The 15,544-nt window shown below is 40.2% G+C and overlaps 1 protein-coding gene and 1 pseudogene across 2 annotated transcripts in view; one reads left to right on the top strand and one right to left on the bottom strand.

The window, feature by feature from the left end:
* Positions 1 to 15,544, top strand: part of ATP11C (ATPase phospholipid transporting 11C) — a 174,188-nt gene that overhangs the window by 12,077 nt on the left and 146,567 nt on the right. The window lies entirely within an intron of this gene.
* Positions 12,448 to 13,600, bottom strand: LOC132482239 (26S proteasome non-ATPase regulatory subunit 4-like; annotated as a pseudogene).

Consider the following 15,544-nt stretch of genomic DNA (forward strand, 5'->3'; position numbering starts at 1 on the left):
CTCACTTTTTACCTTACATCTGCCAAAGGACCTTTGTATATACTATTTCCCTTGTCTGGTAAACTTCTCTGTTTTAGTCAGTTGCCTGAAATCTTACTCATCTCTCAGGGCTTGGCTTAATTATCACTTCCCCAAGGAAGCTATCCTGTATCCTTCCCTCAGACAATGGCAGGTTCCCAGGTTCTCATAGCACTGTGAACCTTTCTTTTATATTCTTTATCACAGTTGACTTTACATTGGCATATTATATTTTTTTGCTACTTACATAGTATCAAGCTTTCCCCTATGTAGTAAATTCCATGAAGGTAAGAACCATTTTTGCTTATTGCTTATCGCTAATGCTTCAGTGCCTGACATGTAGTATATGCTCAATAATTATTTGCTGAATGAATGAAATTTGATTCCTATCTGTATTTTTAATCTTATTTCCGATTTATAATCATAGAGTTTGAGAGCTTGACTGAGAGATCAAATTGTCCAGTCTTTAGACATAACTGTTGTGTTCAGTTAAAAACAAATCTCTACTCATATTTTAGAAATGAAGTCATTTCCTCTAGCATGCTGTGTTTTGAATATATACAATATATTTTTCATTATATTTTAAGTATTTAATGGTCTCTGATGTACTTAATGAATAACTTTATATTTATGAGCATCACTGTTGTACACACATTTACAACATTGACTTTCTTGAAGTTTGCTATTATACTTTAAAAGTACTCACTTCGGGAATTCCCTGGTGGTCCAATGGTTAGGACTCAACGCTTTCACTGCCAGGGCCCAGGTTCAATCCCTAGTCAGGGAACTAAGATCCCGCAAGCCCTGCGCCGTGGCCAAAACAATAATAATAATAATGAATACAATAAAAATACTTCACTATAAATAAGAAATGACATATTTACTGATTAAAGTGTTTCATTTTGTAAGTCTTGATAACTTTTTGGTCTAGCTATTTTACAAATACTTGTTTTTTAAATTTAAAAAATGGTTATATAGAGGTGTAAGTACTTTTAATGTTACTCTTTTTGTGAGTTTACTGCAGTTTTGCTGGGTACCAGATAGTCAGAAATGATAGTGGTAAGGGTCTCATTTAAGCCCTTAATACATGAAGATGGAAATAATCTTTTTATTTTATATGGATCAAAATTCAAAATGGGTTTTCTTTTTTATCTTTTTTTTTCATTTTACCTTCAGTGTAAGCATTTGTGTTCTGTTAGGCTGTGTACAAAAATAACTATTCCATTCAGTGCCTTGAATTACTGATCTGTGACTCCATTGATATTCTGTAGGTTTATGGAATTGTTTTAGTTGTAAATTGTCTTTGCCTTCTTACCATTATAATAACAGCTAAAACCAGAGTAGTAAATTCCTGACACTGTTTTAAGTGCTTTATAAGCATTAATTCATTATACACATTTGCTTATTGTATTAGTCAGGGTTCTCCAGAGAAACAACCAACAGGGTCTTTGTGTGTGTGTAAATACCTATATATTTATTATTTTAATATTATTTACATGTAGGGATTTCCCTGGTGGTGCAGTGGTTAAGAATCCGCCTGCCAGTGCAGGGTACACGGGTTCGAGCCCTGGTCCAGGAAGATCCCACATGCCGGGAGCAACTAAGCCCGTGCGCCACAACTACTAATGGTTAATATTATTTATTTATTTTTATTTATGTATTTTTAAATTTATTTAATTTATTTATTTTTGGCTGTATTGGGTCTTTGTTGCTGCACGCGGGCTTTCTCTAGTTGCAGCGAGCTTGGGCTACTCTTCATAGCGGTGCGCAGGCTTCTCGTTGTGGTGGCTTCTCTTGTTGCGGAGCAGGGCTCTAGGCACGCAGGCTTCAGTAGTGGTGGCTCGCGGGCTCTAGAGCTCAGGCTCAGTAGTTGTGGTGCACGGGCTTAGTTGCTCCACGGCATGTGGGATCTTCCCAGACCAGGGCTTGAACCCGTGTTCTCAACCACTGTACCACCAGGGAAGCCCGGTTAATATTATTTACATGTAAATGTTAAAATAAATTTCTTCATATATATGTATGTATACACATATTTACACACACACACACACATACATACACATATAAAGAAACTTACAAGGAATTGGCTTACAAGGTTTACAGGGAGTTGGCTCACGTGATTATGGAGGCTGAGAAGTCCCAAGACCTGGAGTCAGCAAGCTGGAGACCAGGAGACCAGTGGTGAAGTTCCAGTCTGAGTGGGAAGGCCAGAGAACCTGGAGAGCTGATGGTGTAAGTTCCAGTCCAAAGGCTAGCGTTAGGCTTGATACCCAGGAGGAGCCAGTGCTTCAGTTCAAGTCCCAAGGCCAGTTAAACCAGTGTCCCAGCTTAAAGGCCATTAGGCAGGAGGAGTTGCCTCTTACTCCGAGGAAGGTCAGCCTTTCTTTCTTCCTTCCTTTCTTTCTTCCTTCCTTCCGTTTTTGGCTGCGTTGGGTCCTCGTTGCTGCGCGCGGGCTTTCTCTAGTTGCGTCGAGCAGGGGCTACTCTTTGTTGCGGTGCACAGGCTTCTCATTGCAGTGGCTTCTCTTGTTGCAGAGCACGGGTTCTAGGCACGTGAGCTCTAGAGCATAGGCTCAGTAGTTGTGGCACACGGGCTTAGTTGCTTCACGGCATGTGGGATCTTCCCAGAGCAGGGATCGAACCTGTGTCCCATGCGTTGGCAGGCAGAGTCTTAACCACCTCACCACCAGGGAAGTCTCGGTCTTTTTGTTTTATTTAGGCCTTCAAATGGTTGAATGAGGTCCACTCACATTATGGAGGGCAATTTGCTTTACTCTGTTTACCAATTCAGATGTTAATCTCATCCAGGAATACCCTCACAGACAAACCCAGAATATCTGACCAAATATCTGGGCAGTATGTGGCACAGTCAAGATGACACATAAAATTAACCATCACACTTATGTCCTAGGATCATGTGAAGATGAATGAACAAGTCTAAACTGTGTATAGACCAGGAATGGAAGATTTTACCATAAATAACTGTAGTCTACTAGCCTTACCATCTGTAAAATGAAGGGTTTTGACTGCTACATGGTCTGTAAGGCTCATTGAAGTCCTAGAACTGGTAAAAGATCTTAGAGACCTTTTAGTTGTCCAGCCTCTTCATTTTACAGATGAAGAAATGTACAGAAAGAGGGCAAATGGCTTGTCCAAGATTATTCAGTGAATGGGAGTTCAGAAATAGGAATTCCAGGCTCAGCTCTGTAATGTTATGTCCTCAGTTTCCTCTTTGAACTGCAAGGGCTCCTGGGTCATCAATATTTAAGTTCTCTCCCAGCTTTATAATTTCATATAAGTGTTTAGGCTTCATAGTCTAGCAGTGGAATTTTTTGACTATTTTCTTTTCTTTTTTTAATTAATTCTTATTGGAGTATAGTTGATATTTGACTATTTTCTATTGGGTTGTTTATCTCTGTTACTCGTTGGGTATTCATCTCTCTCTCTCTTTTTTTTTTTTTTTGTAAGGAGGGAGGAAGGGAAGGAGGTCTCCATCTCTTGGTTGCTCATTTGACTATATTCTGCCCCAAATTTCATTTCTTCTTTAACAGTAATGAGTGTGAACTAAATTGTCTGTACTTTGGATGGAAATAACGACAGACTTTCATGGGCTTTTAAAAGTGGTTGTACTTTTCGTTTTACACTGACGTGAGTGATTGGGGGATCAAATGCAGATGCATGCCTTTGTTAGTACTATGTTCTAGAAATGAACTTAACTCTGATTATATTAACCTCTTAGCTAACAGCTCTAATGGAGGAGAGCATTTTTGGTGGTACTGAAATATGATGGGCAGGCTTCCTGGGGAGCAGCACCACTGTCTTTGCCAGTGGCCACCTGACGTTAATTCCCAAAGACACTCTTACTCATCTCTACTCCTGAACACCGTTAGCTGCACAATGGTAGATAGAGAGGCAGCACTTGGATTGGCTGAGTTACAGCTGCTAGGCCACAGTAGGGGCAATAAGAAGACAATTCATATGTACATATTTGAGAACCAGTTTGATGAAAAGTGTCAGTAGAATATATATCCGTGTTTTGAAATGTGAAGCAGTGTAATTAAAATATTGTGCAAATTTAGACATACTAATCAAACATACTAATGAAGGCAGTTTAATCAAAATGAAATCAAACCAAAAGACATACTAATGGATTTATAGAATCCATGTTTGGAATTAATATTTTACATAGTCATGAAATTCATGTTGCATCAACAAATGTCTCTTTTGTTCCTAATATATACCTAGCATTGTGGAAGTTTTTTGAGGTATGGGACTGGAAACTTCTCTGTTATGGTGCCTCCGCTAACCAGCACTGTAGCCTTAGGAAAATCACTTCGTTTTTAAATACATTGTCTTTTACAAATGTAATATTCAGTGCATATAGAAGAACATGTTAAATATATGCGTAATAATAAAATGACCACTCACGTACCTGCACCCCAACTTCAGAATTAGACCATTACCAATATAATTCTACCTGGGTGCTCCTGTCTTATCTCATCCCCCTGCCTCCCCCCAACCCTGTAACTGTTAACCTTATTTCTGTGACTCATTCTGTTGCTTTAAAAAATAATTTTAGCACATATATATGCAAATTTATATAATATATTAGTTTTCTTGAGCTTATAGAAATAGTATACTGTTTTTTTTCTTACTCAACATTAAATTGCTATGATTCTTCATAAGGTTTTATGTAGCTATAGTTGATTCATTGTCACTGCTGAATAATATTTTACTTTGGGAATATACTAGAATTTACCCATTCTTCTGTCAATGGACCTATAGGTTATTTGCAGGGTTTTTTTTTTCTGTATGACCAGAAAATGTGTCTTTTAGTGTATATTTATAAAAGGGGTTCCCCCCCAGTGCGTGTAGGATACACATATACATATACAAACACACACTCAGGCATATGTATAGGAAAACAAATACACATAATAACTCTTGAAATGTGCAACTTTACAAGAAGAGATTAAATTGTTCTCCAAAGTGGTTTTACCAATATGCACTCCCACTAGCAATGTATGAGTTCCCGTTGCTTCATATACTTGCCCTTGATATTGACTTCTTACATTTTGTTGGTTCTCTGATTACTAATGAGGTTAAACATCTTTGCATACGTTTATGGGCCATTTATGTTTCCCCTCTGAAATACTTGTTCATGTATTTTAACTGTTTTCTGTTGGTTTATCTATCTCATACTGATTTATAATTATGAGTCCTTTTCATATTCAGGAGATTAATCCTTTGTTGGTTATATTTTTTGCAAATAACTTAATTTGTGGCTTCACATATATTTATATATGTCTTTTGATAAAGAAGTTCTTAACTTTAATGTAGTCAAAGTTTTTGGTTTCTTTCTTTATGGTTACTGCTTTATGTGTCTTGATTAAGCAATCCTTCCCTATGCCAAAGTTGGAAAAGTAGTCTCATTATTTTTTCTAAAAGTTTTAAAATTTGGCAAATTATTTTTTCAGCCTCATTTTTCAGAACTTTAAAATGCAGTTGAACTGGGTGTTCTGTAACAACCTTTTATTCTTTGACGCTGTGACCTGAAGAAGACAGGATATGTGCGTATATTTTCAGAGATTGCAGTGTTCTTTTAGTAATCTCTCCTACTGTGAGGTTTTATATTCTCTCCTACTTTACTTCTCTTTCTCTCATTTCCCCAGCCTCTTCCTTCCTGTTTTCTTCAGAAAATAACCAGTTGAATCCTGCAACATCCTAGTTTCTGTGTTGAAGCAGCACTTTTTAATTGAAATTTATTGAGATAATGCAGTTGTAAGAAATAATAGAGATCCTGTGTACCCTTTACCCAGTTCATGGTAACATCTTGCAACACTGTAGTATAATGTCACAACCAGGGTACTGACATTGATAACATCCACTGATCTTATTTAGATTTCTCCAGGTATACTTGTACTCATTTGTGTGTGTGTGTGTGTGTGTGTGTGTATTTATTTCTATGCAGTTTTATCCCATGTGTATGTTTGTATATCCACCACCACAGATAAATACTGAAGGAAACAGCATTTTTTATAAACAGCATTTTTAAAAGTCTGAATTACTGAATACCTCCAGAGTGTTCTGGAGTACCCAGTTTGGCTGGTGCCCTCACAGTTCTAGAGGGCCACCTCAGGTTACATAATCCAGAAGCAAATTGATGAACTGAAACCTTGACCTTAGGGATGAAAGAATCTTTGATCTTTGGGTTTGAGGTCCTGGGAGGCCAGTTGGCATGCCCCCAAAACATAATCATCATTTATTTTGAATTGTATATGCCCATATGAACCTGCATTTGAGACATCCTTGTAAAAGTTGCCCTTGGTCCATCATACAAATAGGAGTCATTCAAATTCCACCAGGTCGTTAGCAACTAAAAACTCAGTGGAAAGGAGGAATGGTAATCCTTCTAGGAAAACAATTAAAAGCATGCCGAAATATGCATTGGTTTATATCCCCATAAGTAGAAGCTTACATTATTGTCAGGCTGGTAGTCAAAGACATATGCAGACTACATTTATGGGAGAGCTACGTATGATTTAACTCATGTCTACTTCAAAATATTTAAAAATAAACACTCAGCACCTTTGACCTCTTATGACTGGCCAGGCACTATGCTAAGCAAAGAGGATAGTGTAGTAAATAAAAACAGAAGTGGTTCATGTCCTTATGGAACTTATAATCTAATTTACAGTTTAAAAATAAGGCAACAGGGACTTACCTGGTGGCGCAGTGGTTAAGAATCCACCTGCCAATGCAGGGGACATGGGTTTGATCCCTGGTCTGGGAAGATCCCACATGCTGTGGAGCAACTAAGCCCATGCGCCACAACTACTGATCCTGTGCTCTAGAGTCCATGAGCCACAACTACTGAAGCCCACGTGCCTAGAGCCCATGCTCTTCAACAAGAGAAGCCTCCTCTACCTGCAACTAGAGAAAGCCCACGCACAGCAACGAAGACCCAAAGCAGCCCAAAAAATAAATAAATAAAAATTTAAAAAGAAAATAAGGCAACAAATATTATAATTACTCACTTTCATAAGTTTTGAATAAAATGAATTAGAAACAGAGATAGCAGAAATAAGGTCTGTTTTTGATAGGGTAGCCAGCAAGCTCTGTCAGAGGAGATGGCATATAAGCAGATAACTGAAGGAAGGAGGGGCTGCTTCTGCAGAGGGTTTTGGGAGTAGATAGTGGAATCAGCTTGTTCAAAGGCCCTGAGTTGGGCAAGAGCCAGGCACGTTGGGAAACTGAAAAGGAGGCTAGTGGGGCTGAAGGGCACACTCAATGGAGGAGGGGGAAGATGGCAACGAATGGAGTATAGGAACTTCTGGGGCGCTGTCTTAGGAGCAATTTGGATCTTGTAATCTGCACTTCTTGAAGCCATGAAGGTGGTTTGAAGATGTGGAAGTGATAATAATGAAGTTGTCTATTTCATCAATTCACAAATATTAGGTACCGTACCCTGTGTCAGGCACTTCTACTTGCTAGGGATGCACTGGTGAGCAAAACAGACTAATATCTCTGCCCCCATGGACCTTACATTTTAATGGGGGAGGGTATTGTTAGGGTAAAGGATAAGCTGAGAGCTCCAAAGTACAATGGCCAGAAAAAGGTAGATCTTTGTCTTTCTGGCCTGTAATAGCCCAGGGCAAGGAGGCAGCTTCTATTCCATGAGATCACCTAGTGTCCCAGGCTAGTGGGGCAGTTCTGCCTTCCTCAGCATTTGGTTTTCAAGTTCCAGCCAGCTAGAGGGAAAGAGGGGTCCAGGGCAAGCTTCTTTAGGAAAATGACCAGGAAGTTTCACACATCACTATTACACATATACCTTTGGCGAGATCTTAGTCACGTGGTCCTCCCTAGTCATAAGGGAGATAGAAAAATGCAGTTTCTAGCTGGAAATCCAGGTGCTCAGGAAGAAAGGAAGAACAGATTTGGGGGGACAACCAGTAGACAGGGAGACAGACAATAAACAAGATAAATAATTGTAGTATCTTGTATGCTAGTGATGAGTGGTAAAGGGAAAAGAAAGCAGGGAAGGAAGATAGGAAGTATCAGGTGGTAGCGGTTGCAGTTTTTCAATGGAGCAACAAAGGAAGGCCTCATTGGCAAGGTGCCATTTCAATAAAGCTCTGAATGAAGTGTGTGAGCAAGAAATACCATTCTGAGTTGTTCTGAGGTTACCATAACCCAGGGTAAGCTTTTACATGCCTAAATCTTAGACCTTATCTGAAAGTATTCAGGTTAGTGGAAAAGACACCACTATACTACAGTTTCATTTAGAGCAAGCAATACAAGAAAGCCTTAAACAATGAATTGGTGAATTACCATGCTAGGACCTGGACTGAGGCATCTGTCTGAGAGATTTTTTTCTTGGCTCTTAGATAGACGGTAAACTTAGCTCCCTAAGAAAGGAGGGACTAAGATCCCTCTGCAACACTCAGTTCAGAGTGTGTTGCACATACTTGTTTTCTAGGGTTTGGGGGGTGGTAGGGTGATTTTTTTCCTAAGTGTAGGAATTATTGATGATTTGAGTCTGCTGTAGAACTCTGGTTAATTTCAGTCAGCCATTGTCAGTGCAGTTTTAAGGATGTGGTGACATAAAAATAATGGAAGTATTTTCATGTTCACGCTTGGTCATCCAAAATCTTGCTTAGTTGCCCTTCCAGTTAGAGAAAGCAGTAGTTTCCAACACTTCATTATTTTCTTTAATTATATTCGAGTACTGCTTTAAGTTATATGTCAATGTAAAATACATAATAAGCACCTTTTCCTACTTCTGCATCACTTTTTTTTTTTTTAATGACAACCCGTTTGGTTAATGAGACAAAAGAAAAACATTTTCTGCCTGTTTTTACTCTAATGCCCTTCCCACCTACAACACCCCTAGATGTGGGTAGATAGATTGTCTCGGGTTTATTTCTATGTTAGTAATCATTATCTTTCATTAGAGAACTTAACAGTTTAGGAAAGGAGATAAGATACACAGATACATAATGAAAGTACAAGGCAGGAAGTGATAAATGCCATGAGAAAGGTAAAAATAAAATGCTCTTGTAGTTCACAGACTACAGAATGAGTAACCCTGTCAGTCTTTGCTTCCACAATCATGAAAGGAGACAGTAAGGTTAACTTTGAGCTTAATATATAATGCTCTCAAAAGGAATTTTCTCTTCTTGGAAAAGGGAAGCATTTGATCTGTTATCCTACTATTTTAAGTGTTTTAGTGAGTCCAGTCCTTTTCTATGCACAGATAAAATACGTTTTTTGCCTGTCATACTACACCACAGAGAAAAACTCAAGTCAGACTGGAAAAGCACTGCTAATCACTTCATAGCATTTTATAGTCTTGGAAGTTACCCTTGAATCTTTTTTCCTCTCCCTCCAGCTTCCCCAGTCCCTCACGAAATTCCAAAGGTTATGCCTCCTGAATATTTTTGGGATCCAGTCTTGCCAAGCTTAATCCATCTCTGCGAAGCAGCTAGACTGATTTTTTTAAAACATCGCATTAGTTTAAGTCAGTTTCATGCTAAGAACCCCAAGTGGTTCCCTTCACAGAGTAAGATTTCAACTCCTTACTGTGCACACCAGGCTCTGCCTGCCTGTGCAATAACATCTCTGACCTTTGCCCCTCGCCTTGTACACTGCAGTCACACTGGCCTTCCCTCAGGGCTCGCCCTCCTCCCGCACACTGCTCCCACTGTGTGGAATCCTCCCCCAAGGGCCCCGTTTCTATTCCTTCAGTACTGAGCTCAAGCATCCTTAAGGAAACCTTCCGACCTTCGCTGCGGTCAGACCACCCAATCTCAATGGGGTCTCATAGCACCTTGTACTTCTCTTACTTCTTTCTGCAACTGTAATTAATAATGAATCTTGGAGCTAGTTATTAGCTGCCTTCCCCCTAGAACAAAATTTAAAAGGGCATGTGTGCTTTTACTTAGTGCTCTGTGCCCAGGGCCAGTGTCTGGTATAGTGCCGAGTACTGGAATAAATTCTTAAGAAATATTTGTTGCTAAAGAAAAAGGGCAGAAAATTCCCAAATTATTTAAATTTGGTTTTATATTTTATTGAGGTGCTTACATTTGATCATAGGTTTTTTAAAGTTGTTGGAAAGTTTATAAAAGACAAGTATCAGCATCACCTGGGAGCTGTTAGAAATGCAATGCCCAGGCTTCTGATTCAGACCTACTGTATCAGAAACTGCGGGTGGGGTCTCACAATCTGGTGTAACACACCCTCCAGGTGATGGCTGATGCAGAATAATGTTTGAGAACCAGGGTTCTATAAAAATACTGACTGAAGGTTGACTCTGACTAAGTAAAATATGAAGTGCAACTTAAACCTACTTTTGCAATTAGGTACGTTGTTTCTAATCAACAGTGGTGGTAATAAACTACTTTTCAGCTGCCACCCTCCCCCACCCCCCATTTTATCAATTGTCTTCAGATATCAACTGAAATGTAAACAAGGTCTGCTTGATCAATCAACCCAAACCTGGACTTTAGAAATTCCATGGTATTTTTCAGCCTTCACCCCTCTGAATCGAAATTTTATCTATTGTCTTCAGATATCAACTGAAATGTAAACAAGGTCTGCTTGATCAATCAACCCAAACCTGGACTTTAGAAATTCCATGGTATTTTTCAGCCTTCACCCCTCTGAATCGAACTTTTATCTAGTACCATCCGATTCCAGGAAATGCTTGTAAAACTGATAATGCCCATGATTCTAGTGTTGGAGTGCTTTGCTTTTAATTTTTTTTGGCCGCACTGTGTGGCATGTGGGATCTTAGTTCCCCAACCAGGGATCAAACCCATGCCCCCTGCAGTGGAAGCGAGGAGTCTTAACCACTGGACTGCCAGGGAAGTCCCATTAATTTTTAAATGTTTATTATACAGGGTCAAAATGATTTTTGCTGAAGCTTAGGTTGTCATAGTTTCTAGATTTATATCTAATGCATTTTGAAGCATTAGCAAGGTTTAGATATGCATATTCTTGGCTGTGTTTAGATTTCAGGGCTGTGCTACGTCATCAAACTTTTGCTGATGGATTGACTGCATTGTTAAAGGTCACTCATCCCCGATTTTGCCATTGACTTTAAATTTGCTCCATGTTTGACTCAAGGACACCGTTGACAAACCATTCCCACCTGGTGACTATTAAGTGATGCATAGGAAGTTAATTGCAGGTTTCTTTCTCATATAACAGATGCCCAAGGCTCATTGATTCTCTTTGTAATATTTGGTTAGAAGCACAGGATTTGAATGGAGAAGGGAGATAACCAACAAAAGATTTTTTTTCAATGTTTTTAAAAACTTTAAATTTTAGAATAGTTTTAGATCTACAGAAAAGTTATGTACATGGTACAGAGTTTTCACACCCCACTTGCAGTTTCCTATATTATTAACATCTTATGCTAGTAATGTACATTTGTCACAATTGATGAACCAATATTGATACATTATTATTAACTAAAATCCATACTTAATTATTCAGATTTCCTCAGTTTTCCATTAATGTCATTTTCCTGTTATACGATCCTAGCCAGGATACCACATCACATTTAGTTATATCTCATTAGATTCCTCTTGGCTGTGACAGTTTCTCAGACTTTCTTTGGTTTAGATGACATTGACAGTTTTGAGGAATACTAGTCGCATATTTTGTAGAATGTCCCTCAATTGGGATTTGTCCATTTTTCTTATGATTAGACTGGCGCTTATTGAGTTTTGAGAGGAAGACTGGTGAGGTGAAATGCCATTTTCATTACACCATATCAAGAGTATATTTAAAAACAATTTTTTTATTGAACTATAGTCGATTTACAATGTTGTGTTAGTTTCAGGTGTAAAGAGTACAAATTATTAACATGACTTATCATGGTTGGCATTGACCTTGATCACCTGTCTGAAGTAGTGTTTACCTGATTCCTCCACTTTAAAGCTGCTGTTTTTCCTCTTTTCCATACTGTACTCTTTGGAAACAAGTTACTAAGTGTAGCCCAAGAGTTGTGGGGTTATTGTTTTTTTGGTTTTTTTGCTACCATGCGGCATGCGGGATCTTAGTTCCCTGACCAGGGATCGAACCCATGCCCCCTGCATTGGGAGCACAGAGTCTTAACAACTGGACCGCCAGGGAGGTCCCAAGAGTTTGTTTTTTAAATATGAGATTCCAGATGACATCTTTCTCGCTGAGTGGGGCCTTCTCCATTATTTTTTGGTGTCTCCTTTTTTAAATTTTACTTTAATCAGGAGACAGGCATATGCAGTTGACATGTTTCAAATGCTTATTTATTTATTTATTTAAGAAAAAAAGTTGCCAAGCTTTATTTAGGTTGCAGTGGTTATAGACAACACATCTAACCCTATATCCCACCCCACCCTACTTGGCCCCCTGAACAGACTCAGCTCCCTTTTCCCTCCAGTCTCACTTCTTGTCCTCCTCCTCCTTGTCCATCTTGCCATCATTGGTGGCCTGGGAGGCCAGGGAGCCCATGGCATTTCCAATGGCCTCATTGTTGGGATCCACACCTGGAAGGTTCTCCAGGACACTCTGAAGGAACTCGGGGTCCTGCATCACGTCATAATCATCCTCCTCCTTGGCGGGCTCAGATGTGTCCATGGCTGAACTGGCATCAATGTCAGCTGATTCTGCCTGGCCAAATTCTGCGCCCTGGAGGCACATCTGCATGGCATAAGCATTCTGTTCTTCCCCAGTCATAACTGCTTAGGTCAGGGAGCCCAGTGCAGGCAGACTCCTGCTGGCTGATGGTCATTTTCAGCAGGGCATCGTCCGAGTCTTCAGTCCCAGTCGTGGCGATTCCCACCTCAGCGGCAGAGGCAGCAGCTGCCCACCGCGCCTCCTCCTCCTGCGGCTGCCTCTGCTCTTCCACAGAAACACAGAGGGCCAGGGCCAGCTCAGGATCATCACTGGGATCCACTCCAAATTCAAAGTCACTGGCACCAAGACCCAGCATGGCACTGCCTTCCCCAGCCAGAATCCGAGAACTGATGAGGGCATCAGCCAAGCTGGGCCCAGGAGGCACTGCCACCAGATGAGAACCGGTTCCATCTTTACCATTCAGTGTGTTTACAAAGGCTGTCAGCTTTTCTGTGTTCACCCCCTCTTCCCCCAAATTGATAATGTCAGCATTTACTTTCTCCTTCTTGAGGCGTTTAGCCAGTTTTACCAGATTCTTCTCATTGTCCTCCATGGGGCTTCCCAGAAAGGCAATGATTCGCGTCTTGTGATTCTTGCCCTGTTGGTGCTTCAGAGCCAGATGGACCACGCAGATGCCAGTGCAGAAGGTGATCTTGCCCTTCGGTTGGACAGTGTGGAGCTTAGACAGGATGCGGCCAGAGTCGGGTGAGTGTGGTCCGCACTTCACAGTCATTGGCCAGTGTGATGAGGCCCACGTTGTTCTCAGGGTTGCCGAGGGTCTCGGAGTGACAGACTATGTTGATGGCGTCTTGTTGGGCATGTAGCCGGGTGGGTAAGAAGTCCCCATTCCGCATATACTCACTGTTGTCCACGCAAACCATAGTGCTTTCCAACACCATCTTGCCGCCTTCCTCCCTCCCCGACCTCAAATGCTTATTTAAATTGTGAAGTATATTTCAGCTGATGAATGGATTTGAAATTAAAGTGAATATTTGTTCTGGGGAATTTAGGGGAACCTAACGTGGTTTTGCAAATGCTCCTGTGTCTAGCTCTTGCCCACATATACTCTCGTTCCTTAGCCTCCAAGCCTCTGTTTGCCTGTAGCTGCTCCTAGAATTTAATTGCCTGCTAGCTAAAACCTCTATGAAAACATTTGGGTAGATAGAGTGGCCCAGGATTTTCTTTTGCTTGGCAAGAACTCACTTGCTAAAATGTTTTTTAATATGTTGGTGCCTCTCTACTGTGCTTCTTTTGCCAGAATAGATGCAGCCCAAAAGATTTGCTTGTCTTCCTAACTCCTTTTTTAATATCTCATAGCAGTGACTGAGCTATTGATCTGAAGGGATAATAACAACCCTGCATGTGCTTTTTGCAAGTTCTGATATTTTAAGAACTGAGAGCTTTGAAAAAGAACATCGCTTTACTTCACAAACTCAAGGCTTCTTCAAACCAAATAATATACAGCATATGTCATAAAGAAGGTTCATTCCTAGAAATCACCAGATTTAAAGGGAGCAAAGGATGAGGGAGAAGGAATTAAAACAAGTGACAGTACTTGCTCAGAGACTGATGACCAGGGTCAGCTCCACGGGAACATTGTCTCCAGCAACCCCACTTACTCTTTCTCACTGCATCCCTAATTCATGTTCTTGGCTCCTAAAATACACTTAAAGCACTTCTCAGAAAGATTGAAAGGCACACAGAATGTAAACAGTAAACTTTTTGGTGAAGTTAACCTTTAGTATATTATTAGTAGTTTTGGATTCTAGGTTGACTCCTCAGTAGGGAAAATAGCAAGCAACATGCCTCATTATAATTAGATATATAAATAACTTAAGATAATACATCTATCATAAGGCAAATAGAAAAAAATGGGGGATGTTTTAGCTGTGCACGTTTATTTATTTATTTATTCTTGGCTATGTTGGGTCTTTGTTGCTGCACATGGGCTTTCTCTAGTTGCAGCGAGCTGGGGCTGCTCTTCGTTGAGGTGCATGAGCTTCTCATTGCTGTGGCTTCTCTTGTTGTGGAGCACGGGCTCTAGGCGCACGGGCTCAGTAGTTGTGGCACACGGGCTCAGTAGTTGTGGCTCGCGGGCTCTAGAGCACAGGCTTAGTAGTTGTGGTGCACGGGCTTAGCTGCTCCACAGCATGTGGGATCTTCCCAGACTAGGGCTCGGACCCGTGTCCCCTGCATTGGCAGGCAGATCCTTAACCACTGTGCTACCAGGGAAGTCCCTTAGCTGCGTACATTTATTAATCCAAGTTCTGGCTAAAAAGGTCTAAGAGGACTCCCTCAATTTGAGAGATATGCACCCCCCCAAAAAACAGTCAAAGAATATTTAGGTTTATACTCTTAATTTGTTAATGTTACTATCTAATATCTCTTATATATTTGTATCTGTTCAGCACCTGGAAGAATTCAGTACTTATTTTTAGAATTTGTCTTAAACTTTTTTAGTAAACTTTTCATTTTAGGATAATTTCAGATTTATAGGAACTTTGCAAAGATGGTACAGAGAGTTCACATATGCCCTACACAGTTTCCCTTATTATCATCTTATATTAGTAATGGTACATTTGTCACAATTAATGAACCAATATTGTTATGTTATTACTAACTGAAGTCCATACTTCATTCACATTTCTTCAGCTTGTCCCTAATGTCCTTTTTTCTGTTCCAGGATCCCATCGAGAATACCATACCATAATTAGTCATCCTGTCTCCTTAGGCTCCTCTTGGCTGTGACAGTTTCTCAAACTTTCCGTGGTTTTGATGACATTGACAGTTTTGAGGAGTGCCGGTTAGGGATTTTGTAGCAGATCCCTCAGTTAGGATTCGTTTGATGTTTTTCTCAAGATAA

The sequence above is a fragment of the Mesoplodon densirostris genome, chromosome X, assembly GCF_025265405.1.
Source record: "Mesoplodon densirostris isolate mMesDen1 chromosome X, mMesDen1 primary haplotype, whole genome shotgun sequence".
NCBI lineage: Eukaryota > Metazoa > Chordata > Mammalia > Artiodactyla > Ziphiidae > Mesoplodon > Mesoplodon densirostris.